Genomic DNA, 27,327 nt, shown 5'->3' with positions numbered 1-27,327 from the left:
TTAACAAGAAAAAAAAAATACAAAACAAAATAAAAACACTTTGCATTACAAATTATACAAAACGACAAATTTTGCCTAGTACACGTTGGAATTATGAAATGTTCATGAAATACAAAAGTGTAGCCCTCTGAATAAGCTTTCCAACGCCACCAAGTTTGTTTCAATCCAATGTTAAAATCAAAAGATATGATCTTTTAAATAAAACGGGTCTAACCAAAAACTGATAAAACTGGCTCGCATTATCCAATCATAGAACGAATGTAAAAGTAGAAACTTCAACTTTATTATGGATAGTCCCCTCCCTCCCTCCCTCCCTCCCTCTCTCTATCTCTCTCTAAGTGTGTGTTCACACATGACACAAAAAGTAACTATCTCCCAAAATTTCATCATGAAACGCCAATGAACATAATTATCTAGCTAACAGTCAAAAGTATAGGATATGATATCCCCGGTTCATTTACACATGCAACATTAATCCACTACCACCATTCAAAACTTCCTCCAATTATCCAATTTTTCAATCGTGCAAGTATACCCCATTGTTTAATGGTTCAAGACGTCTCTCTTTCAAGGAGGCAGCACCGATTCTACTTAAAATCTTTTCTAAAACTCCTGTCCAAGTAAACATTTCCACTCTAGTGATGCTACCTTCGACATACTCCTCCACGGGAAAAAAGATTACCACCCTTCATTCTTAGAACCTTAAATTATAACTTGAAAACCACGACTTCTAGAAACCTTCCAAACCATTTTATCCCAACTCTCCCAATGAACCTTAGTAGAATTTTATCCTCACTTTCCACCACTATTGCATTCTAATCTCATTAGATATGAAAAGTTCAAAAAATGTCACTTTCAGCATAGTTTCCCCCACACCATAATTTATCCCAAAACCAAACTCCACTATGAAACCCAACCCCCTCATCAAACCTCTCATAGTATATTTTGATAAGCAAACTCCATAGGGACCCCAAACTTCATTCATATGCTGTTGTCCCCATGAAATTCCATATTTTTTAATCACCAACTTCCTCCACAAATGATCTTTCTCTTCCAAATAAGGTCATAGTCATTTACCTAACAAAACTAGATTCAAAATCAAAAGCCTTCTACCCCCATCTTGAATAGAAGCAAACATTGTTTTTCAATTAACATGCTGGTATTCAAACTCATCTCCTAACCCACCCCAAAGAAAATCTCTTTCTAATTTTTCAAGACGATTAGTTATTTCAACAAGCAAAGGAAAGAGAAAAAGAAAGTAATAGGGTAAGCTAGATAATGTACTCTTAGTCAAGGTCACTCTTTCTCCTTTGGATAGGTACAGTTTCTTCCAGCTTTCCAATCGGCTTTCGATCCTCTCAAACACTCCATCCTAAATAGCTCTTGATTCAACTTGTGACTCCAGGGGCAAACACAAGTATTTCATGGGGGAGAATAGTCACTTTGCAACCAAGAATATCCCCACTAGCAATTCCACATCCAACACAACCAACAGGCACCAATTTGATTTTCCCAAATTAACCTTCAATCCTAGAATGGCTTTAAAGCAAAGAAGAACAGACCTCAGAGAAGGGATTTGATCTAGGTCCGTACCACAAAAAATTTAACACGTCTCAGAAAAAAGTAAGTGTGATTCCATGTAATCATTGGCCTCAATACCAAATGTGAACCCAATCATATGGCCCCCTCCTACTGCCCTCGATAAAATTCTAATAAGCAGTTCCATCAAAACAATAATATGTGGGAAAAAGTGAAACCCCCCGCCGTAATCCTACAGAGCTCTTAAAGAAACCACAAAGCAACTGATTAGAACCGAGAAGCATTCTGTAGATATGCAATAAAAAATTTATTTTCTCCATCACTCCCCAAGTCACACCATGACAACAAAAACATCAGAAACGTCTACTTGATATGATCATAAGCTTCAACGCTCCCATAATACCAAATGTAAACCCACTCATATGGCCCCCTCCTACTGCCCTCGATAAAATTCTAATAAGCAGTTCCATCAAAACAATAATATGTGGGAAAAAGTGAAACCCTCCGCCGTAATCCTACAGAGCTCTTAAAGAAACCACAAAGCAACTGATTAGAACCGAGAAGCATACTGTCGATATGCAATAAAAAATTTATTTTCTCCATCACTCCCCAAAGTCGCACCTTGACAACAAAAACATAAAAAACGTCTACTTGATATGATCATAAGCTTCAACACTCCCAGAATACCCAATGTCAAGCAACTATTCAAACATTTGTTAATAATGAGAAGGGAGATTGAAATTTACCTTTTATTAACACGTTCTGAGAAATAGACAGAAACTTCCTAAAAACAGTTTTCAATTTATTAGGCAGCACTTTCGCAATAGGAAAGCGAAAAAGAGATAACCGTTTGAGATCTTTCTTTCCGCACCATCACCAAGATTTAAGAATAATAAAGTGGTTATGGATAGATATGTAAGTAAAAATGTAAATTTTGACCTATAGCCAAAAAGTTTATGGTCAACAAAAACAAATTTTACTTCAATCAATTAGTGACTGCAACTAGGGAGTACACCCCTTTACACCCATAAAAATGACTTGCGCTCTGCCCCCGACCACAAACATTGTGGACTTAGAGCCTATTCCTACAGAACACTTCAAAAAAAGCCACAAAGACTTGGCATTACTGAATGTAAATTCTAATGCCTGGAATCGCTAGACTATACAGCAAGCAAAACATTAAGCTTTAGGAAGTGTAATGAGAAACAACAAACAAAAGCCCAACAAGTCCATCAATGCCTCCCTAAAACATCCAGAAGCTGCATATTTTCTTGCATTATTACAACTACAAGAAAACCAAAAAAACAACTAATATTGAGTGCAAACCTACAAAAATAGGATATCTTGATACAATAGGGAAAAAGAACATCAACAACCCACTGTAAACAAAACTACAAGTTTACAACTATTACAATCACAAATATAGATGACTACTATAAACTTAAATTGCAAGCTTATGGTAGGTAGTCCACAATGGTTGCAGAAGGCCAACTAAACATCTTTGTCGGATTTTCATGTTTACTTTAACAAATCATTAAACAAACTTTGTCATCAAATAAGTTTTCCTATGCAGAATGGAATGTACCTGCAACACTCCACTCTCATATTGGAAAGATGAGTAGTCCACATAGAGAGTAGGTGGTTTATAAGAGATGTTCATGGGTGCTAAGTCTCACATTGCTTACTTACTAGATGAAATTGAGTTTTATAAGTGATTCTAAGGAAGCTCCAAATTGAGTAGTCCTTTTGGAGTGATAGCGCAGATGTGGCTAGCGCTTTTTTCTGGGTCATTACAAATGATACTGTCAGTACTACATGACATAGCCCTGACGAAGAGGTCAAGAGTTTAAGGGGGAAGTTTTAACACCACAGTCTCATATTGGAAAGATGAGTAGCCCACATAGGGAGTTAGTGGTTTATAAGAGATATTCAAGGATTCTAAGTCCTACATTCATTATTTACTAGGTAAAACTGGGCTTTATAAGTGATTCTAAGAAAGCTTCAAATTGACTCGTTCTTTTGAGATAATAGCGCAAATGTGGCTAGTGCTTTTTCCTGAGTCGTTACGGTACCCAACCCCAAACAGCTGGCACAAAGCTTGGAAGATGTGTGAATTATTGCTATATCAACATTGCATCACATGTCAAGCAAAAGCTATATGAATATTGCCACGCCAATGTACTCCCACAATAATGCAATATATAAAAAGTTGCTCAAAATTCAATACCAAAGTTTCAGGCGAAATCGTACCGAGTGATAGATAAATTTTGAAAGGGGGTTTGAAAGGCTGAGTCTCATAGAGGCAGTAAAGGCAAAAAAGCCCACCCAGTCTGTGTGATAAAGAAACATTACTTATCATGTAACCTGCATAGGAGTAAATGAGAGTTACCTTGGTGTAGGGAAACAACAAACACAATAGAGAGCAAAAACTTTTAAAAGTTCACGTAAACATCATAAAATAACGCACTACCAATTGAATGGGAATACAACGATTGCATGAAGAAGGCCAAGTTGGAAAAAGGACTAGCCTCATATATGTACAAGAACTTTTTAGAAAGCCATACTCTCTTCATATCAGCCAAAGCTGTTGATTCACCCTGTGACTCCCAAAAAGAAAAATCCACAAGCCTTAGAATAAACATAGAACAAGTACTAAACAAAAGATTGTTCAATACTATGCAGTACCTCAGCAAACTCGTATATGAGGTCATCAATGTCCAACTTGAATGGAGAGAGACTCATTATATTTCTCCAATTTGAGCACAATAGTTGCAGAAAATTTGCAGAAATTAGGCCGGAGAGATGGTAATATGTTTGGTTCGAACAAGCAAAGAACAAACCTGGTGATTTCGGACTGTTCTCCCTGATTCTGTCTTCAGAAAACAGAAAACAAGCGCAAAACAAGGTGGAAGCTTTCACTCCAAGGCGTTGGGTTACTCAGTTGTGTATTGGGTTTGGGCCTAGCTTGGGTTTCTCGAGGCAATAGGACTAGGCTTTAGTTCTTTTTTTTTTTTTTAATAAGTAAGAATTCATTAGAAAGCGCAAAGGGGCACAACCCTAGTACACAGGAAGTATACAAAAGTGCCCCTAAATAGAGGAAATGAAAAAACAAGAAAGTAAAAAGTCAGCGAACAACAAACTACCCAGGCTATGCGCCGCCACCCAAAGATATAACATATTAAGCACCTTTCTACAAAGAGCCCCAACCGAAACCTCCACATCCTCAAAAAGCCTAGAATTTCTCTTACACCACAAGCCCCACAAAACACATAAAGGAACCTGCTTCCAAATACGGAAAACAGGACCACGACCCAGTAAAGTGCCCCAAACACTCAACAAATCCACGACACTACTAGGCATAACCCACTCCACCCCAAACAAGCTATAAAAAAAACTCCAAACAACCCGCGCCACATCACAATGAAGAAGAAGGTGATCCACGGACTCCCCATGCTTTTTACACATAACACACCACTCTACCACCACAATACCACGCCTACGTAAATTGTCATGAGTTAGGATCTTTCCTAAAGCTGCTGTCCAAAAAAAGACGCCACCCACTTCGGAGCTTTAGCACGCCATATACCCTTCCAAGGAAAAGAGGCCGCCTCGTGACAAACTAAAGCTTTGTAGAAAGTCTTCACTTCAAAAATCCTCCTCTTGGAAAGATTCCACACCACCCTATCAACCTCCCCATGCCGAACCCGAGTAGAGTATAACTGATCAAAGAAAGACATCACCATCTCCACCTCCCAATCCTGAGCATAGCGCGTAAAGAGAACATTCCAATGAACCACGCCTCCTACCACAGACAAATTATCCACCACCCAAGCATCAGAGAACGCGCAATAGAGTACAAAGTTGGAAAACAGAGCTTGAGAGGCTTGTCCCCGCACCAAAGATCATGCCAAAAACGAATGTGAGACCCATCTCCCACCTCAAAACGCAAGAACCTGGCAACACTATCCCACCCCCTTCGAATAAACTTCCAAACACTGACACCATAAGGCCTCGTAACCGGTAAAGAGCACCAACCTCCCCTCACACTCCCATACTTCACCTCAATCACAGATCTCCACAAAGCTTCGCGCTCCTGAGAGAACCTCCAAACCCACTTCCCCAATAAGGCTTGATTAAAATTAATAACATTACGAATACCCAGACCACCAGCCTTAATTGGAGTACAGACTCGATGCCAATTGACTAAATGAAATTTAGTCTCGTCACCCAAACCACTCCACAGAAACTCCCTTTGAAGCCGCTCCAGTTTCTTAGCTACACTCACAGGAACAGGGAACAGAGATAAATAGTAAGTAGGAATGCTAGAAAGAGTACTGTGAATCAAAGTCACCCTACCACCCTTGGACAAATATAGTTTCTTCCAACTAGCCAACCTTCGTTCCACCTTCTCAATAACCCCATTCCAAATAGAAGTAGATTTGAACGACACCCCCAGCGGCATACCCAAATAAGTCATTGGCAGAGACCCAATTCTACAACCCAGAATATGAGCCAAAGACTCTACATTTTCCACCTCGCCAATAGGGACCAATTCAGATCTGCCTAAATTGATAGGCCTAAAGTCCTTAACCTCCAAAGCATCAGTCTTCTTAGGAATAAGGGAAACAAATGTAGCATTCAAACTCCTCTCAAACTGGCAACTATTATGAAATTCTGAAAATACCGCCATAATATCTTTTTTGAGAACCCCCCAACATTTCTGAAAGAAAGCCATAGAAAAACCATCTGGACCCGGTGCCTTATCCCCATTTATCTCCCGCACCACCTCCCACACCTCCTGCTCCTCAAAACCTCGTTCTAACCAAAGACACTCATCCGCATCAATGGAGGAGAATGAAATTCCATCCACCCTAGGCCTCCACGAACTCTGCTCGGTGTACAAAGAGTCATAATAGTTTGCAATATGATCCTTAATTTCCACTGAATCCGAAGACAAAGCCCCATTAATCCTCAAAACTCCTACATGATTGTACCTCCGGTGGGAATTGGCCACCCGATGAAAGAATTTAGTGTTATTATCCCCTTCCTTCAGCCACAGAGCCCGAGATTTTTGCCTCCAATTAACCTCCTCGAAGAGGAGAGTTTTTTCCAGCTCCCTGATCATGTCTGACTTCTGAACCCGCTCCTCCTCCACTAAACCCCGAGCTTCATCAAAACACTCTAACTCTTTAATACCTTCTAATAATTCCTTCTTCTTCTTCCCCACATCACCGAAAACCTCCGCATTCCAAATCTTCAAGTCCACTTTTAAAGCTTTCAATTTGCTAGCCAGCACAAAACTCGGCACACCTTGAAAATCATAGGACTCCCACCAACGTTGCACTTGTTCTACAAAGCCAACAGATTTGAGCCACATGTTTTCAAATTTGAAGTATTTTTTCCCGTCTCTATTCGATCCACAAACCAACATCAAAGGAAAATGGTCTGATAAAAGTCTAGGCAAACGACTTTGAGACACATCAGGGTAATGCTCTTCCCATTCCGGAGATAACAAAAACCTATCAATTTTAGACCAAACCTGATTATTGGACCAAGTGAACTGCCCTCCTTGGAGAGGAATATCCACCAGACTCTGCCCATGTATGAACTCCGAGAAATCTTCCATGGCAGCAGAAAAACCACCAACTCCCGATCGCTCACTTGGAAACCGCACCACATTGAAGTCACCCCCAAAGCACCACGGTCTATCCCACCAACTCATCAATCCAGCCATCTCATTCCACAAAACCCTCCTCTCCCCATCATCATTAGGCCCATACACACCGCCAAAAGCCCATAAAAACTTATCATCAACATTACGCAAAGAAACAGCCAAAATATGCCGTCCCATGCATTCATCCACCTTCTCCACAACCCTCCTATCCCACATAATCAAAATCCCACCTGAAGCCCCACTAGCCCCCATATAACACCAATCCACAAGATGGCAACCCCATAGACTTCGAACCACCTCACTAGTAATGACTTCCATTTTTGTTTCCATCAAACACACCAAATCAACCTTTCATTCTCTAATGAGCCCTTTAATACGCAGTCTTTTATCCAACTCATTAATCCCCCTTACATTCCAAAAAAGAATATTAAGCTTCATTAACACAAGACACGCCCTTGCTCTTTCCTCTCCTTCTATAAGATTGCTCTCCCTTCTTTTCATAGTTAATGGAACCATCCAGCCGCTTAATCTCCCTCTGGCCTTTTACTCCTGAAATAGAGGCAACCAAAGCCAATGAATCAGCCAAGGATTGGTCCCGCTTGGCTTCAATTTGTTCAAACAAAGCCAACAATTTATCTTCAAATTGGTCACACGACACTCCTACTAGTTTGTAGTAACCCTTCACCCTCTCCATCACCCATCTAGGAGACACATTCGAAACAAAATCTTTATCCAACTCCACTGCCAAAGGCAGAACCGATAATGGGCCCAAACCCTCCCCCTCATCCCCTACACCACCCTCCACATTTACAGACCTGAACACAGATTGGAAACTGAAAAGGGACAAATCCTTTGAGCCCTCCTGCTCTCTAGGAACGCCCGCAGAAGAAACACCCTCCCCCTCAGAGATCGGGACAGAAACCAACCCATTCCTAGACCTCAAACCGAGAGGGCCAGAAATCAAAGAAGGAGCAGAGGGAGAAAAACCGAAACAAACAAGGTTTCCAAAGGGTCCGAGCCATCCCTGACCACCAGTGCATCTTCTGCCTTCATCGGAGAGTCTACCACAGCAAGATTGGACTCCGGGCCCTCCAGACCAAGAACGGAAGACACCAAATCTTTGACGCCAGTAGAAGAAAACGAAGAAAACGACCCACCGGAACCCTCTGGAGTCACCGGAAAAGAGCCCATCCTCACCGACGAACCCACTCCATCCTCCCTAGCCGCTACGCCAAAATCCGGCCGAGGGCCCTGCATGGGACTGGACTCCGGAACAAAGGGACCGGACGTTAAAGACAAGAGACGCGACCCACCTGGAGGCTCAGAGACTGCCGGAGGGCTCTCTGACCCGCCACAATCCAACGCGGGTGACGGATCCCCCTCAGAGTGCCCTACCGAGACTGCTAACGGGTCAAAAGAGCTGGGTTTCGGGGCTTTCGGAACCCACCGCAGCCTTCTCTTCCTATTCTTAATTTTTTTCTTCCGCCCACCACACTTGGACTTAGACCCAGGCCCAACCGAGAAAAGCCCTTCACAAACCCTGCTGAGAGCTTGATCCACATCAGCCTTTAGTTTCTCCAGCTGGCTTTTCCACAGCAAAAGAAAGGGAAACGTGTGCTCTTCTCTTGTCAGCTGATAATCTGCAGAAAAATCACCACAAAAGCTACCCCCCTTTCCTCGAGCAACAGACTTCATAGGCCACAGACTGACACCCTTCCCATCCTTCACGTTCTCTGCGCCACAACGGTCACAAAAATCCTTCTCCAATGGCTTCTCTGTTCGGGGCATCTCTTTCTCCTCAACCGAGTGCTCACGGCGCTTCTCACCTAACGGAACCACTAGATGAGACAGCTTCTTCTCCACCCCCGGACAATTGGCGCCTCTACGCAGCACTTCCACGAAAAAAGAAACTCCATTTTTGCCGGGAAAGCCAACCGGCAAAAAGGGAACAGAACCTTCATTGACATCAACACCTTCTCTCCGAATCCTCTCTGGAACTGAAGCTAAACAAACCGTGCCATGCCCATCCGAAATATTGAGAAAATCTCTTACCTTACCCAGCTCAAGAACAAATTTTCTCCAACCCCGCCCCTCATATCCTTCAGGAATGCAAATAAACCCTCTCCGACCCCCCACAGCGTAAACTGCCACTTCGAGGAATCTACCAACTACATTACCACCTCGTCTAATAATGAGAACCTTAGACCCCTCCCTGAAGAACCTAACAAAATCCTTATCCCCCGGAAACCACAACCGACTCTCCATCATCGAAACTAGCCACCCAATACTTTGAGCCCCAAGCAACACCAATCCTGAGAAGTTCCTCCTCCTCTCTTCCACTCTCACCACCGAGGCTCCTTCTACCATCGAAAAGACAAACAACTTCGCCTCCACCCAGCACCACCTCTCCATTCTTATCAGTTGATAGTTAGTTTAGTTTTTAGGCTTTAGTTCTAATGGCCTAAAAAATAAGTAATTGTTAGGCCTGTTAATGGTTACATTCTTTATTATTTAGTATTTATATAATTAATTCAATCTTGAGAAATTGGCTATTCTTCCCAACAAGTCCCCGATTGAGTCTCAAAACAACCCTGCTAAACCACCTACAGGTAGATTAACCGCTATGTTAATGCAGTCAAACAGAACAAAACTACACAAACAGGAGCATTTGGATCCATGGAATCTACATGGCTTAGCGATCTAGAGAAAAATATAGAGAATAACCAAAAAGTGGTAGATAAGAGCAGATCAGCAAACGAAGAAGATGAAAAAAATCTAAGAAATGGAGAAAGTGGAAACGAAGAAGAAGTTAGTATTACCTCTTTGGAATCGCAGAGATCAAGCGAGGTGAGAAATAGGAGTGAGAGGCGCAAAAGGGGGAAAACAGGTAGATCCTTTATCTCCCGCCCTAAACGCATAGGAATGACCGAAGTAACTAGATGAAGAATTTTTATTTTTATTTTTCCAAGGGTAAATATATAATAAATCCTTGATTCGAAGCGTTTTTTTTTTTAAAATTTCACACCTTTTTTTTTTTTTTTTTTTTTTTTTTTTCCAACATTAGATCTTTTAGAGCATTTGAAATGAACTAGTCAAAATTGAATGATTTACGCTTGGAGTGGTTTTTTGGCGCTTTACTGACGTGTGGCATAAGCAATTCGAAAACCTCTGGGGCAGTTAGTTTCTTGCGTTTGTGGTTTACGCGCTTGCCTGAGATTGGCGCGTGAGCGCGCGTGCCGATGTAGGATCGGCGGTGTTGATTGCCTGTCAATTGTTCATGGTTTTCTGGTGGAGCGTGTTCGAAAGGGAGCTTTGTTTCCATGGCTAAGCATCATAATCGTAGTTGGGGTGGGAAAAGGGTTACTCAGGTTCGTGAATCGGAGATGGTTGACTCGATTAGTGAAATCTCATCGAATGATTAGCCAGATGTGAATGTGGGTGCTGATTGTGAAGGTTTTTCACCGAGGGTTTCTGCTCTTGAGAAGCATAAGGAATCTCAGAATGGTAGTTTGGAGGTTAATTGGGATTCTTTGCCAAGGGCTTCTGAACTTGAGAAGAAGGAAGAAATATTGCCATCGATCTCTGTTGGAAAAGAGAAGGAATCTTTACCTGGTTTTAATGAGGTTGAGAGGGTTTCTTTGCCAAAGCAAGGTTCAGAAGGTTTGGAAGTTCGAGCAAATTCCTCTGTTCAAATACAACCTGTAATTGGTACTCAAAAGGTGAAAGGGGAGAGTCAAGATTGGCGTCAATTATTCAAAACTGGTAAGACTACTGGTTCCCTTGAATACCATGAACCAACTCAAGTAAATGGGCGTCTTTTGATTCAGCCTCCTAGGGAGGTTGTGGAGAAAGGTATTAGGAAGTGGTCATCAGCCCTTATTGGCCAATTTCTTGATAAACCTCTACCCTTTTATGTGGTTAAGAGGGCTGTGGATTCTCTATGGGAAATGTATGGGAAGGTGGATGTTTCTCTATTGGAAAATGGGTTATATTTGTTTCGTTTTGTTGATGAGCAGACCAGAGATACTGTCCTTGAGGAGAAGCTTTGGCATTTTGCCAATAAACCCATTATTCTACGCCGATGGTCTCCAATTAAGCAACTTCTTAAGCTTTCTTTAGCTTCTATTCCTATCTGGATCAAATTGCATAATTTACCTTTGGAGTATTGGGTTTCTGATTGTCTGGGTTACATTGTTAGTGGTATTGGTAAACCAATTTGTGAGGATTCGGTGACTGAAAATCATTCGAGACTAAGGTTTGCCCGGGATCTTGTAGAAGTTTATATTGATGCAGAATTCCCTAAGGAGATTGAGGTTATTGGGCTTGATGGGGGTATTCTTACAATTGGGGTGGAATATCCATGGTTGCCAATTAGGTGTAAGAAGTGCAGATTATTTGGCCATGCCACATATACCTGTACCAAGGCTGAAAAGGCTGTTAGGGTTCCTCGCAAGCAAGAACCTGAGAAGGTGGTTGAACATCATAAGCATAAGTTGAATGCTAATGGGGAGACAAAACAAGGACCTGTAGGTGCTGGTCAATGGTCAGTGGTTAAACCCAAGAAGACTCCTAAGCCAATGTCAAATGTTGCTGACAATAGTGGTCACTGGACTAATTCTTTTCAGTTGCTTGCTCAGGTTGATAGGGTAAAGTTCAATGTTGAAGAGATTAAAAAATCCAAACTTGGAATTACAGCAAGCTTTGGATGAGGAGTATAACCCTATCCTTGTTGACAAAGGGAAGGGTATTTTGGAGGACATGGGGGAGGATGGAGGAAGGGGATTTTCTCCACATTCATAAACATCATTGTTTGGAATGTGAGGGGATTGAACCAACCCTCCAAGCAAAGAGAGGTTCGTAGTATAATAAAGGAGAAAAAGATCAAAATTGTTTGCCTTATTGAGACTAGGGTGAAAGAGAATAAATCTGGTGCTATTGTTTCTGCTTTATTTCCAGATTGGGATTTTTGCTTCAATTATGATAAACACTTTCTGGGCAGGATTTGGGTGTGCTGGGATAAATTGGAGTTTGATGTCTTTTGATAAGATTGGCCAGTGTATTAGTTGCTGTGTTCGATCTATTAAGGAGGGTTCTAGTTGGTTTCATTCGTTTGTTTATGGAGCTAACAATCCTCTTGATAGAAGGTTGTTATGGCAGCATCTTATTTCCATTAAAGCTAGGGTTTCTCCTAATCCTTGGATCCTTAGTGGTGATTTTAATGTGGTCAGACAACTGGATGAGAAATGGGGGTCTGATAGGCTTTCTTTTGATTTGGAGTTTGTGGACTGTCTAAACAATTTAGAAGTCATTGATCTAAAATTCAGTGGTTGTTTCTTTACCTGGAACAATAAAAGTGAAGGTTCTGGTTTTATAGCTCGAAAGCTGGATTGAGTTTTGGTGCATGAGGAATGGATAAGTAAATTTGGAGGTACCAAAGTTAATTTTCCCTCCGCAGGTGTGTCTGATCACTCCCCTGCTATCATCACGGTTGATACTTTGGTGAGTTTTGGCCCTAAGCCTTTCAAATTCTGCAATTTCTGGTTGACTCATAAAGACTATTTTGAGTGGCTGTCCTCTTGTTGGAGTCAGGAGATGAATGGGGTGCCTATGTACAAGTTGTGTAATAAGCTTAAAGCTCTAAAAGTTGTCCTAAAGTCTAAGAATGCAAATTGCTTCGGTGATCTTAGAAGTAGGGTACTAAGAGCCCATGATTACCTTGATATGGCTCAAAAAGCTGTTATGGAGTCTAGGGGCAGTGCTGAATGCCTGTTGAAAGAGAGGGAATGCCTTCACACCTATGTGTCTATCTCCAATGCAGAGGAAGCTTTTCTTAAGCAGAAAGCCAAGAACCAATGGCTGCAGCTTGGTGACCAAAACTCTGCTTTTTTTTTCACCGAGTTATTAAGGGTCGGCAGGCTCGTAACTCTATCACTTCTCTGTATGATGAGCAAGGTAATAAAGTGGAGGACATTGATAAGTTAAAGGAGATGGCTGTGGCTTTTTATAGTAACCTTTTGGGTTATAAGAGTACTAATTTTTCTGCTGCTGCTGCTACCAGAATTCAGCAGCTTATTTCTCCTGTTGTTTCTGCGGATAGAGTTGTTTTGTTGGAGAAGGTTGTTTCGGCTGAGGAGGTTAAAAACACTATTTTCAGCATGAAACCAAATAAGGCACCTGGTCCGGATGGTTATACAGCTGATTTTTATCAATCCTCTTGGCACATTGTAGGTGATGATGTTGTGTCTGCAGTTAAGAATTTATTTGTTACTAGCAGGCTGCTTAACGAGGTTAATGCCACGATTTTAACCCTGATTCCTAAGAAGCCTAATGCATCTGTGATGGGGGATTTCAGGCCTATAGCATGTTCTAACATGCTTTATAAGTGTATTACCAAAATCTTATCCAATAGGATGATGCCTGTTCTGGACTCTTTAATTAGCAGAAATCAATCTGCTTTTATCCCTGGTAGAAGCATCTCGGAGAATGTTCTTTTGGCACAAGAGCTGGTTCGGAATTACCATAGGAAGGATGATAGTCCAAGGTGCACCATGAAGGTTGATCTTATGAAGGCCTACGATTCGGTTGATTGGGAGTTTATTATCTTTTGCCTCAAATGCTTTGGTTTCCCTACTCGATTTACAAATTGGATCAAGATATGCATAACTTCTTCAAGCTTCTCTATTTCCCTTAATGGAACATTGGTAGGGTATTTCAAGGGAGGTAAAGGGTTAAGGCAAGGAGATCCTTTGTCTCCTTACCTGTTTGTTCTTGCTATGGAGGTATTTTCTAGACTGATGCAGGATTACACTAAGGAAGGTTCAGGGTTTAAATTTCATTATAGATGCTCTAGGATGAAACTCACCCACCTTTGTTTTGCAGATGATTTGCTCATCTTCTCTGATGCTAATGTTTCTTCCATTTCCAGAATTAAGGCTGCATTAAAGGAATTTGAAGTATTGTCTGGCCTAAAAGCAAACCCATCAAAAAGCTATTTATTTTGCTCTGGAGTTTCGGACCAGTTGAAGTTATCATTGCTGGATGATTTGCAGATGAAGGAAGGCCATTTTCCGGTTAGATATCTTGGAGTTCCCTTAATTTCCTCAAAGCTTTCTGCAGGGGATTGTAAGGGGCTTCTGGAGAAAATTGCTTGTCGCATTGATTCTTGGACTTCCAAGAATCTTTCTTTTGCTGGGCGTCTGCAGCTTATTTCCTCTATTCTATACAGTCTCCAAGTTTATTGGTCGGGCATTTTCATTTTTCCAATGAAGATCATCAAAGACATAACCAAAAGTTCAATTGGTTCTTGTGGAATGGCCGAGATGGGAATATTGCAAAGGCAAAGATGGCTTGGAATGATTTATTTTTTCCCAAGAAAGAAGGAGGTTTGGGGTTGAAGGATTTGAAGATTTGGAATATCTTTTCTATGCTGAGGCACATCTGGAATCTTTTTGCCCAATCGGGCTCTACATGGGTTGCATGGGTTCAAGAGTAATTGCTGAAAGGGGATAGTTTTTGGAATGTAAGTATTCCCCATAATAGCTCTTGGTGTTGGAGGAAGTTGTTGAAACTTCGAACTCTAGCTCGTTCTTTCCTCAGATTTGATGTCGGTACTGGTAGCCGGATTCATATGTGGTTAGACAATTGGCATCCTTTGGGTGTCTTGTTTGATCGGTTTGGCAATAGAGCTGTTTATGACTCTCATAGTCGGTTGAAGGCAAAACTTGATTCTGTATTAAAGGAGGGCTTATGGTGTTGGAGACCTGCTCGTTTTGAGGAACTGGTTATCATCCAAAGTAGGTTGCCTAAAATTCCTATTGGTGCTATGGATAAACCGGTGTGGACTATTTCTAAAATTGGTGCTTATACTAGCGCAGAATCTTGGAATCACTTGAGGAAAAAGAAGAACAATGTGATCTGGTGACCTTTTGTTTGGCATAAATATGCTATTCCAAAACAAGCTTTTATTCTTTGGTTAGCAATGCATAATAGACTTACCACTGGTGACCGTATGTTGACATGGGGTTTTAAGGGTGATACTCTATGTGTGTTCTGCCGTGGAAATATTGAAAGCATGGACCATTTATTCTTCTCATGTGGTTTTAGCTCCAGAATCTGAAAGAGTTGCAGGCAAAAGTGTAATATTTGAATTCCCCTACTAGTTGGGATGATATGGTTTCAGTAGGTTGTACTGATTGGAAGGAGAAAACTTTGTTAGGGACTATTTGTCGCCTAATCCTCAGCTCTACAGTTTACAGTATATGGAGGGAGAGAAATGAGATAAAGTTTGGGGGCCAGCCTAAAACTGAAGAGCAGATTTTGAAGTTTATTTTTTGGGAGATTCGATATCGAGTTTCTGGGAAAGGGAAGTTTCAGAAGAATATGGAGAACATTTGGCTTTGTCAAAGCTGGAATATTGATGTTCATGCTCTAGTTTAGTTCTTCTTTGTTAATGGTGTGTTTTTGTTTGGGTGGTTTGAGTGTTTCGGTGTTTTTTTTTTTTTTTTTTTCAGAGATATTATGTCTGTATTGTGGTTCTGGGTGGTTTGGATGTACAGATTCATTCTTTTGTCTATAATAGATTTTCTTATTCATCGAAAAAAAAGAAAAAAGAAATGAACTAGTCAAAATTTAAGCAAATTTTGGCTAAAAAATTCGCTTTTATTAGTTTAGCTATCTAATTTTCAAAAGTTCTAAATACTAAACTCTCTAAATATTTTTTACTTTAAATAAATATTATTTTTTATTGGTTTTAAAGTAACTACTTCCAACCACTTTTCAACCGTCATGAAACCAAAATTTATTGGTTTCACATTCATTTGAACATTTTATCCACTAGGTGCCCAAACATGGCGTACAAAGAACCCAAATCAAACTTAAAGCACGTACATTGGTCACAAATGTGCACTCAAAAAATGGGTTTATGATTCAAACAAGGTGAAGCCAAAATATATGTGGACAGAAAAATTCACAACCATTACCAGAATAACTAAACATTCATAAGCCAAAACAATGCATGTAATATGAACAAAAAACATATAAAAATATAACTTTTCACATTCCTTCCCCCTCACCCCCTTAATTTTATGGGGAAACAAACAGACAAACCACTAAAAGCAATCAAAATGCACAAAACCCATAAACCCTAAACCCAAATAACCAAAAACCATTCACTTACCCACGCATGCCACAGCTCCAGACACACCAACGAGGCCGAGGCCGAGGCCGAAGCGCTCAGAGCAGGGGCAAAGCACCACGACGAAGCGGAGGAGTTGGACATGTTTCGTCCTCAAGAACCCCAAAAACCAAATTCTCATACAACCCACCACGAACTATAGTCCCAAAACCCTAAAACCCAATTCTTTCCCCTCCAAGAAACCCAAAACTCCAACATTAACGACAATTCAAGCAAATCCAAACCCTAATTCCCCAAACAAAACACGCCCAGAAATCCAAATCACCCAAAAAGCAAGCAAATTTAGAGCGAAAATTTATCACTGCTATTTGTAACAGTTACTTTACTGTTACGGGATTTTTAGGGTTAGGTTTGATGAATTGTAATGGAATTGGAATGGAAATGAAAAGAAATAGAAGAAATATTCACTAAAGATTGAATTGATGAACGAAACAGTGAAAATTACAAAATGAAATGGACAATTACAAAATGTCCTGTCTCCTGAGCATTCGGTGTTCAGCTTCTAATTTACGAAAGCAAACAAATCACTAATGAGACATGGCCTAAAACTTAAACTTTAATAATTGGAATGGGACAAGCCCATTTAGCCCATATTAAAATCCAACCCCACTACTAATATGACTATTACATTATAGTCCTAATATACCCATGACACTATCGTACGGCTCGTAATTCATAGCCAGTTTACCACCCAAAGTCCTAAACCCCCTCAAATTCCAAAGAAGCAAACCCAAAACCCTAAAAAATCAACAGCTAAATCGGAGATCGAACCACACTGAAGACTGCTCGATTCAGCTTAAACCGACATCACAACATGAATGCGTCAATCTCCCTCCCTCGTGGATCTTCTTCTATCTCCGGCAGGCGCAAAACCGGCGCGAAGGAGCTTTGAGTCTGAACGAGTATGCGGGGAAATGAAATTAAAAAAAAAAAATGAAAAATAAGAAGAGACGATCGAAAGTCGCTTGGCTGAAGAGACAATGATGTCTGACAATCGTTGAATTACTGTAGCAATAACAAGTTTGCTACAGGCGTGATTTTGAGAAAATTCGGCAGAATTTGGTGAATTCATTGTTTTGACGAATTCACTACAAATGCTCTTATTTTTTCGCGAATTTGAAACCAGTCGCTCCAAAAGTTTTCCGTCAATTTTTGCAACCTCCATTAATGCCATGTCCGCATTTCGCCACATAATCTTAAAATATTAATTTTTATTATATTATATTATTTTGTAATTAACATTTAAAAAAAAAAAATGGAAAGAGTGGTTTGGGGGTGGCTGCATGGCCACCCCAAAATGGGTATAGGGGTGGCCCGAAAGCCACTCCAGGCCACCCCGTACCCATTTCGGGGGTAGTTGTGAGCCACCTTTGGGGGTAACTCGCAGGCCACCCCCTCCCTAAGGGGAGTGGCTGCACCGATAGCCACCCCCAAACCCCTATTTTTTTATTTTATTTTATTTTTTTAAATTTTTTAAAAAATAATAATAATAATTAATTAATTACAAAATAAAATAATATTTTAAAATGATGTGATGAAAATGCTGACGTGGCACTAACAAATGTTGCGAAAATAGACGAAAAACTCACAGAGGGGCTGGTTTCTAATTTGCGAAAAACTAAAGGATCCAATGTTTAAAAAAAAAAAAGTGAGGGGGATTTTTAAAAAAGCAATCCGACTTAGGGATTTATTATATATTTACCTTTTTTTTTTTTTTTTTTTTTTTTTTTTTTTTTTTTAATTCAATTAGCAGAAGAATGTTGAAAGGGTGAAAACGACACCGTTTGATTTCTGTGATTTCTTGACCCTTGGAACTTCAAAACACGTACTGGTTTTCTTTGTCCGTGGGACTGTGGTCATGTCATGTGTGGTGTATTTTCTCAAAAGTTTCGTTTGCTAGTTAGAAGTGCAAACTCTTGACTAGGGCTGAGCATGGGGGGGGGGGTGGAGCGGGGATGGGGTTTTTTGGACCCCGCGCCCCGTGAAAACCACTTAAACCGTGCGGGGCGGGGATCCCCGCGGGTTAATACAGAATTTTTTTTTTTTTTTTTTTAATTTTTTTTTTTTTAAGACATAGAAGACCCAGATAAAAGAAAGCAATTTTAGATCCAAAAGGATGCAAAGCAATACTAAAGGCTGAAAATTAGTAACTTTCAAACAGATGAAATTGACAAATATAAGGAGAAACAGGAACTTTCCATCAAATACAACAGAATGACAAATGCTTGCAGTATCGCTGGAGTGTTAATCAATATTGAAAAGCTTAAGAAAGAACAACCCATCACTATCACGCAAAATAGTAACTTGAAATAGAATATAACTAGATAGCAAAAACTGATTTTTCCCACAAATGGACTTGAAATAATGAAACCCACATCAAAATCAAAAAGAAAACTCACAGATTTGAAGATTATGAGTCGGCAATGGGCTACAAATGCAGGGGCCTTCTCCTTCCTCTGCTGCGGCCTGCGGGGGCGTCCATGTGTGCGGGTGCGGCGTTGTGCTTCAAAGAGCCGGTGAGGGCCGTGAGGCGACTGGTGAGTGGCGAGCGGGGTAAGGGCCGTGCGGCGCTTTGCTGAGGCCTGCCGCTTGAGGGAGTTAGGGACTTAGCCACTTATCCAATAAATTGAATTGAAAGGCAAGCGTTTGCCTTTCTTCAAAATTTCAACTCGGATGCCCAAAACTACCAATGGAGCAAAAAGAGGAGAGCCGTGCAAAAGGGGATCACTTTCTAAAAAGTCGAGGAGGAGACTCTTCTATGAGCCTACTAGCTTACTATCCAATTTTTTTTTGAGAAACTTCTTTCTTCTTTTTTTTCCCTTTTTTTTTTTTTTTTTTTTTTTTTTTTTTTTTTTAAAACTAATAACATGTACTATTATAATTCTAAAAGCTCACAGGCTTACATCTTGAAAAATGAGGAACATACCCCCCATACTCTTAAGCTAGAAGGATCTGACTTAAAAAACAGTTATCTAGATAGAATCTCAAATTCTACTAAAATTACAAGTAAGCCTCCTAACAAAGAAAATTCCAGTAAAATTTGAGCAACACATAAGCAAAACTGTATATAGCAACTGGAGAATACACAAACACATCTAACAGAAAATCAACCCAAGTCGTCGGAAGAGGGCACTGTCATCGCCGGAGACCGGAGCGTGTACAACACGCGCCTCCCCCGGAGCTGCCAAACAATAGATCAGCCATCCTGTGCCCGTGCACCGTCTTTGCAAGGCGAAAAACGGCGAAGCGAGACCTCCACGCACTGCTCAAAGAGAAGACTTCCCTGGCGCGTGACAATCACGCGCAGGTCACCGATGACCCCCACGACCGAAACAAACGATGGTGGAACCAGAAAACACCAGTGGACCAATCTGAGTGGCGCGTGTCTCTCAGAAGCCGGTGGATAAGCGTAGATCTAGCATCAAAATAGCTAAACAGATTAAGCCCAAAAACGCTCCACCGGCGACACGAACGATAACAAAACTCCCCACCAAACGCCTCGAGATGAACCTCCTGTCAGAGAAAACGAGAAGAAGAAGAAGCAAAACCAACCAAAACCAACACAAACTCCAGAGCCCAGTAAAGACTCGGAGAACTAAAGCTCCACAGCCCTAATTGGTAGGAGAAAATTACCCCTCTAATGGTATACATCATGGAGGAACAAAAAACTCTATAACCTAAAAGGCTAGGAGGCACCACCACTGGGGAAGAGAGGCGTAGAAGCCTCCAATTATTTTCATATTTTGGGAGGAATGGTAAGTATTCTTTCAATAGCTCCCTTTTAAATGTTCATTTTTTTATGTGAGAATGAAAATAATTATTAATATAAAATATATAAATTAATCCATTTAAAATTTAATAGTGATTTTAAATATATCGTTTCCCATTATTTTGGAGTTGGGTCAAGAGTTTGGACTTTTAACTGGCAGACAAAACTTTTTTGAGAAAATACACCACACATGATATGACCACAGTGGGTCACCACAGTCCCACATACAAAGAAAACCAGTAGTATGTATGTGTTTTGAAGTTCTAAGGAATAAGAAATCAAAGAAATCAAACGGTGTCGTTTTCATCCTTCCAACATTCTTCTGCTAATTGAATTAAAAAAAAAAAGAAAAAGAAAAAGAAAAAGAAAAACATTCTTCTACTAATTACTTCGGTGATAAAACTACAGCAATTATTTGCCTTCTTCAATCCTATGCGTTTTGGGCGGGAGATAAAGGATCTGCCTTTTTTCCCCCGTTTGCGCCTCTCACTCCTATTTCTCACCTCGCTCGATCTCTGCGATTCCAAAGAGGTAATATTAACTTCTTCGTTTCCACTTTCTCCATTTCTTAGATTTTTTTTTTTTTTTTTTTTTTTTTAATTTTCTTCGTTTGTTGATCTGCTCTTGTCTACCACTTTCCGGTTATTCTCTATATTTTTCTCTAGATCGCTAAGCCATGCAGATTCCATGGATCCAAATGCTCGTGTTTGTGTAGTTTCGTTCTGTTTGATTGCATTAACATAGCGGTTAATCTACCTGCAGGTGGTTTAGCGGGGTTGTTCTGAGACTCAATCGGGGACTTGTTGGGAAGAATGGGGTATATAGGGTCGCATGGCATAGCTGCGTTGCACAGGTACAAGTACAGTGGCGTGGATCACTCGTACGTCGCCAAATATGTGCACCAACCGTTCTGGAGTCGCTTCGTTAATTTCTTCCCCCTTTGGATGCCGTAAGTGCTTCTCTATTTTGATTTTACTCTAGGTGAAGTTGTATGTTGAAGACTATGCACATACATATAATCTGTTTTGGAATATTTGATTTAATGATTTCTAAGCTATCTGATTGGACGATATGGGGATCGTACTAAAAGGCGGAAATGAACTTCTAGAACGACATGGATATATAGTTTGATATGTCTACTGGTGTCAGTATCTCTGATTCTTAGTTGATGTGTTGTTGAAGTTTTGCAATTGCTAGTAGAGGATTATGTCAAAACGAGGGAGCAGGAAAAATGGCAATTTTGAATATCAGAATACACGGTCCAGTCTCGATTTCCATTCTGTTTCCCATAATCTGATTGGAATTAAGAATTGGGATTTTCTGACCTTGAAAAAAAAAAAAAAAACTGAGTGAGAACGTCCTCATTTTGCACTGAAGCTGGTCTTGTTTGTTGAATTCTTCCTTAGTAAATTGTATGGGTAGAACTTGAGAATTTGGTTTGATAGTGAAGAGTGCTTGGGACTTGAAGTCTTAAATCAACCTTGGAACACTAAAATGTAAATGGTAAGTACTAGTTTGAGAATTCGAGGTTTTGTGAACGATGAAACACATACAGTTTTCACCTTTATGTCCCATTAGAACACTTTTTCAACCCAAAAACCAGAAACACCCCCCAAAACGCATTAACAAACATACTAGTTTCTGATGGTATTCCTTCATTGGACTTGTTCTTGATCCCAAGTCGTAGACTTTTGGATTTGTCAGTTATCTTATTATTATTACAATATCAATTATTTATTTTTATGGTGGGAATGCGTTCAGTTATTGTTTTATAATATCTCTGGCTTTTAATATTTTCAAAGCTTTACCCACTTTCAGAACTTCTATCAGTCTGATAGTATATTTTTTGATGAATAAATTTCCTCTATGCAAATTTTAGTATTTTTTTTCTTACTGAGATGTACCGACTTTTCTCTTTTTCTTTGATCTTTGTTTTGCGTTTTGGGATCTTTTACAAGTCCAAACATGTTATAATAATCTTTGCTTCCTCTTTATATTAATGCATCCATTTCTAACTTTATTTTGATATATTTCTTCATGGCGGTCACTGATGAACTCTCTTTAACTTTTGTCAGATAACACTTATGGGATTCATATTCCTAGCCATTTCTGCTTTGCTTGGCTACGTGAGTGGGGGCTTCTCTGCTATCATGTTTTTAGTTTCAGAATTGTTAGGTTCTCCTGTTTATAATGCCATTTTTCTGAGAACCAATAACTATTAAAACTTTGCATTTAACATTGTACACTTCTTTTCAGTATCTGGTGTCTCGATAACATGATAAGTTAAAAAATTTTCTTGAAAATTGCGTGCTGGAATTTTTAGTTAGTTATTTATCTGTTTCTGGTATGATTGGTACATAGTAAATTTTCAGAGCCTTCTGAGCTTTATGGAAGGCTTCAATATGAAACTTTTTTTTTCTTCTTTTGAGGGAGAAAATTTATTATGGGAGAATATATTTTATCTATGACACGCACAAAAAGAGATATATTAACATGGCCCAGTATGAGTATCTCCCCACTTGTGTGCTTTGTGCCTCAAATGCATGTACATGTTATGTGAGCGAAAACTGAATATCGATGTTACTTTGTATGTAATTTTGTTGGAATACTTTGTTTTAATGCATTTTTTTATCCCCAATTGGCTAATTGCTAATTAGATAGAAAAGTTGGTTTAAACTTGTTGATGAGTTGCAATCTTCACAAACATGTGGATTGTGTTTCAGATGTTAATGAATTTTATGAAAAGAAGTGTTATGTTTTAGTGCATCTCTAACTTGTCTGAGTTCTTCATATATATATTTTTTTCAGATTTATTCACCTCGCTTGGATTCAGCTCCTCCAAGATGGGTTCATTTTGCACATGGATTCAGCTCCTTCAGCCACCGTGGATATCGATGTTTGGATCCTAAAACTCAGAAAGTCTACATCTCAAGGCGTATTTGATGAGTTTCCTTTTCCAGCTAAGGGTACAAATCTCTCTCAAGGGTCCTGCACTGTCACGGCCATCCCAGGTAATTCTCTCACTCTCCCTCCAATTAACACAACATCACAAGTTCCCAACACACTTGCTGTTGTCCACCCACTTCCTTCAAACACTGCCACGAGTCCCACTACTCCAATTGAGTCAGCATCACCTTCTCACCGCCCCAGCTCACCTAGACATGGGTCCATGCATTTAGTTCCTTCTACTAATCTGTCTCCCACTCACACTGACCACACTGCTTCCATTTTTATAACTTTGTCTCCCACTCACAATCCTTCTCACTCTCCTTCTCCTGTTCCTATGGACCAATCCTCACCCAACATCTCCTCTATTTCACTACCCATTGTCCCCTCTTCTATTACTGCCAGCTCCCCCCCTCCAGCACCTACTCGCATGGTCACTAGATCCCAGACTGGTCATCTAAAACCCAAACAGTTTCCAGGGTTCATAATGCTTTCTTCCACATGACATTCCCTTCTATGTCTTCACACCATTAATCTCCCTCCTACTCCCTCTACCTACAAACAAGCTGCTGTCCATCCCGAATGGATTGCAGCCATGACTCATGAATACCAAGCTTTAATATCCAATCACACTTGGACTCTATGTCCTAGACCCCTCCATCACAATGTAGTAAGGAACAAGTGGGTGTTCAAAATCAAGCAAAAACCTGATGGGAGTGTGATAGATTCAAAGCTCATCTTGTTGCTAAGGGATTTGACCGAAAATGTGGGATTGATTATCATGAGACATTTAGTCCAATTATTTGGCTTCTTCTGATCCTGGCTGTCCAATTTAATTGGGAACTTAGACAACTTGATGTGTCTAATGCTTTTCTCCATGGTTTTCTAAATGAAGAGGTATACATGGAACAACCCCCTGGGTTCATTGATCCATCTTGTCCTGATTTTGTATGTCGCTTGCATAAGTCCATTTATGGACTCAAACAAGCTCCACGAGCTTGGTTTACTAGACTTGCACAAGCACTTTTGAACCTTGGTTTTCTTGCCTCTCAAGTGGACTCCTCTCTATTCATCTATCACCAAGGCAACATTCATATTTTTATCTTAGTATATGTCAATGACATCATCATTACAGGGAACCATCAGGCCACCATTAATCATCTCATAGCTACTTTGCAGCTTGATTTTGCAATGAAAGACCTGGGTGCCTTGAGTTATTTTCTTGGTATTCAAGTCCTTAGAGATCCTAATGGCATCCATCTCAGACAGTCCAAATACATCCAAGACCTCCTCAACCAAGTTCATATGGCTGAATCCAAACCATATCGAACTCCGTGCCTTGCAAGAACCAAAATGTCTAAATTTGAAGGTGACACACTTCCTGATCCCACTGCATTTCGGCATATTGTTGGAGCTCTCCAATATGTAACTCTCACAAGGCCTGATATTGCTTACTCGGTAAATCAACTCTGCCAACATATGCACAACCCAACTTCTGTCCACTTCACAGCAGCAAAGAGAGTACTCAGATATCTCAAGGGCTCAGTAGATTATGGCCTCTATTATTGCAAAAGTCCTCTTCTCCTCAATGCCTTTTGTGATGCTGATTGGGCAGGCAACCCTGATGATAGGTGATCCACCACTGGATATGGAATTATCCTTGGTTCTAATCTCCTATCCTGGTCGGCCAAGAAGCAAAGTGTGGTTTCCCGCTCCAGTACCGAAGCAGAATATCGTTCCATGTGCCTGACCACTGCTGAAATGTATTGGATCCGTATGCTCCTTAGAGAGTTACATCTTCCACTCTTATCTTGTCCGACTCTGTGGTGTGATAATTCCGGAGCTCTTGCATTAGCTTCCAATCCGGTGTTCCATGCCCGGACCAAACATATTGAAGTGGACTTCCACTTCATTCGAGAGAAGGTCACCAACAAGGATATTACTCTCAGATACTTACCCACCTTTGACCAGCTAGCTGATATCTTTACTAAAGGCCTTACAGCCAATCGATTCTGTTTGTTGCGCACCAAACTGATGGTTTGTCCACCCATCAGTTTGCAAGGGGGTGTTAAAGGATAAAACAGAGAATACAGAGGATACAGCAAGTTCAAAACAAAATAAGCATACTAACGGCTACTAGCCGTTAGTTGAAGAACATCCTCTACAACTCAGCACACTCATCAAGCCCAGTACACTCAGCATCACATTCCCAATCCTTCGACTGCCACAAGTAATCTGCTGCCTCAAGTAATCGGTTGCCAACACACTTCTGCAGCATACCAACATTGCAGAATCTTCATACACAGAAAAGCATGCAAACTGTCCAACATGCAGGCCGTGTTTCAGCAAGCTATCAACTCTCAAACCGTGCCTCTGTCTCACTGCTACAACAGTCTGCTTAGTGTATAAGATTAGGATTACTTGGTTGACTTTCTTAAGCATTGTAATTAGCCTACGGTTTTGTCTTCTGTACACTGGTCAATGACCACTTTACACTGATGGTTAACCACTTGTAATCGCCTATAAATTCTAATGAAATGTAGACTGTTTTGGTTAAGCAACCAAAACACTTTTCTCTACTTACTCTTTCATGAAGAGTAACTCATTTCAAATGGAAAACCATAAGCATTGCAGGATTGAGTAAAAGCCCATCCCCAAGCGTGTTTAGGTTGGGTTATTGGATTTACGTGAAGGTCTTAGTACTAATTAATGCGAAGGCATTTATTAGGTTGTAAGATTAATTAATGTTCATCATATCGTGTTTAATAAAATTTGGCTTTTGACTTCTGTTCTTTATACGTCTGTGTCGGTACTGATCTTAAAAGCTAATTAAGCTCTATAAAAAATGATATGATTGATTTGAAAAAACAAAACAAAAGATGATCGAATGGATATTGGTCCAAACTAGCAATTCATGTTTAGTACTTAGGACAACATCTTCTTTAGAATCTTACCATGTTTGCCTAATATTCCACACGTGTCCTTTAAAACAAACTAGCAATGCACGTACGGGACACTGTCGGGGGCCTCACCACTCACACTTTGATAGCGTTGAAATATTAGAAATGCTTTTTCTCTAACTTATCCATATCCTGGCCTCTCCATTCGATCTCTTTTTTTTCTTTTTTCTTTTTCAAATCAATCATGATAGCAAGTGATCGAATTGAAAATATATACAATGATATGATATTGAAAATTAAAGAAAATACCAAAGGATATATTTTCTAGTTCTATAGTATTTAGCATGAAAGAAAAGTCTATCTAATTTTTAAATTAAGAGATATCAAAGAGACAACCTCAGAAATTCTTAAACGCAAACATATATTAAGCAAAACAAAACCATAAATTAGTTCTGACATGCCAAAGATATTTCTGCCCCCCAAATGATAAGAACTGACGAGAAACAAAAGTCACAGAACTAAAAGGGTGAAAAGGAAGAAAACAAAAGGAGGAAATCCTAGCTAATTGTCTAGCTTGATGAGGACCAAGTGGAGGCTATGGTTGACTCTGAAGGACCAAAGTTGTATAGTATCGCCTGGCTTGAGATTGTTTCTCTCTTTAACTTTTATCCAAGGCTTGCTCAATACGTAGGGGTTGGTGTTACCCACTTTCCACTTTTTCAAGAAGATGGTCGATTCCTGAAGGCCTGGCTCTATCAATGCTACTTCCATCCCTTTGAAATGTTTATCGGCTTCTTTTTTCGTTATCCTGTCTTGTTCCTCTTCGCTTAGAAACTCAGGCCCCATTTGGCCACTTGGAATCAAAAGTCGGTCCAGAGAAGAATCCACATCACTGGCGGTCAATTCTTTTTGAATGACGGGCTTGATGTCCGAACCCTGCATCCCCTTGATTTTGTCCTCGAACTTGGTCGGCATTTCCTTGATCTCTATTGGGTTCTTCCTCTGCCTCTTGGGTTTCCTGGAATTTCCTTCCTCTTCTTCTTCAATTTCTTGATTCTGGTCCAATGGCTTCTTGGGTGGTATAATTCTCAAGACCACACTCTTCTTCTTCTCCAAAGGATTCTTTCTGGGCTTCTTGGGTTTGCTGGTGCAAGCACAGAGGATAACATGAGTCTCAAGCCTCAAAGTGATAAGAAGTAGTATATGCTTGTAATTAATTAGCCATTGATGTTTTAATACCACTGCAGTGAGACTATACACATTGAATTCAAGTAGTATATTTGTAATTTAACTCGTCTCCAGCATC

General features: G+C 40.2%; 1 long non-coding RNA gene across 1 annotated transcript; it reads left to right on the top strand.

Annotated features, from left to right (window-relative positions):
- Positions 1-20,568: 20,568 nt before the first annotated feature.
- Positions 20,569-25,669, top strand: LOC133882441 (uncharacterized). Its single transcript, XR_009902667.1, has 5 exons — positions 20,569-20,706; positions 20,938-21,124; positions 22,251-22,301; positions 22,984-23,186; positions 24,301-25,669. It is a non-coding gene; the product is annotated as an uncharacterized LOC133882441 (long non-coding RNA).
- The last annotated feature ends 1,658 nt before the right edge of the window (positions 25,670-27,327 follow it).

Source organism: Alnus glutinosa, chromosome 11 (genome assembly GCF_958979055.1).
Source record: "Alnus glutinosa chromosome 11, dhAlnGlut1.1, whole genome shotgun sequence".
Taxonomy (NCBI): domain Eukaryota; kingdom Viridiplantae; phylum Streptophyta; class Magnoliopsida; order Fagales; family Betulaceae; genus Alnus; species Alnus glutinosa.
The sequence above is the reverse complement of the archived record's forward strand: the minus strand, read 5'-3'. Positions and strand labels throughout refer to the sequence as shown.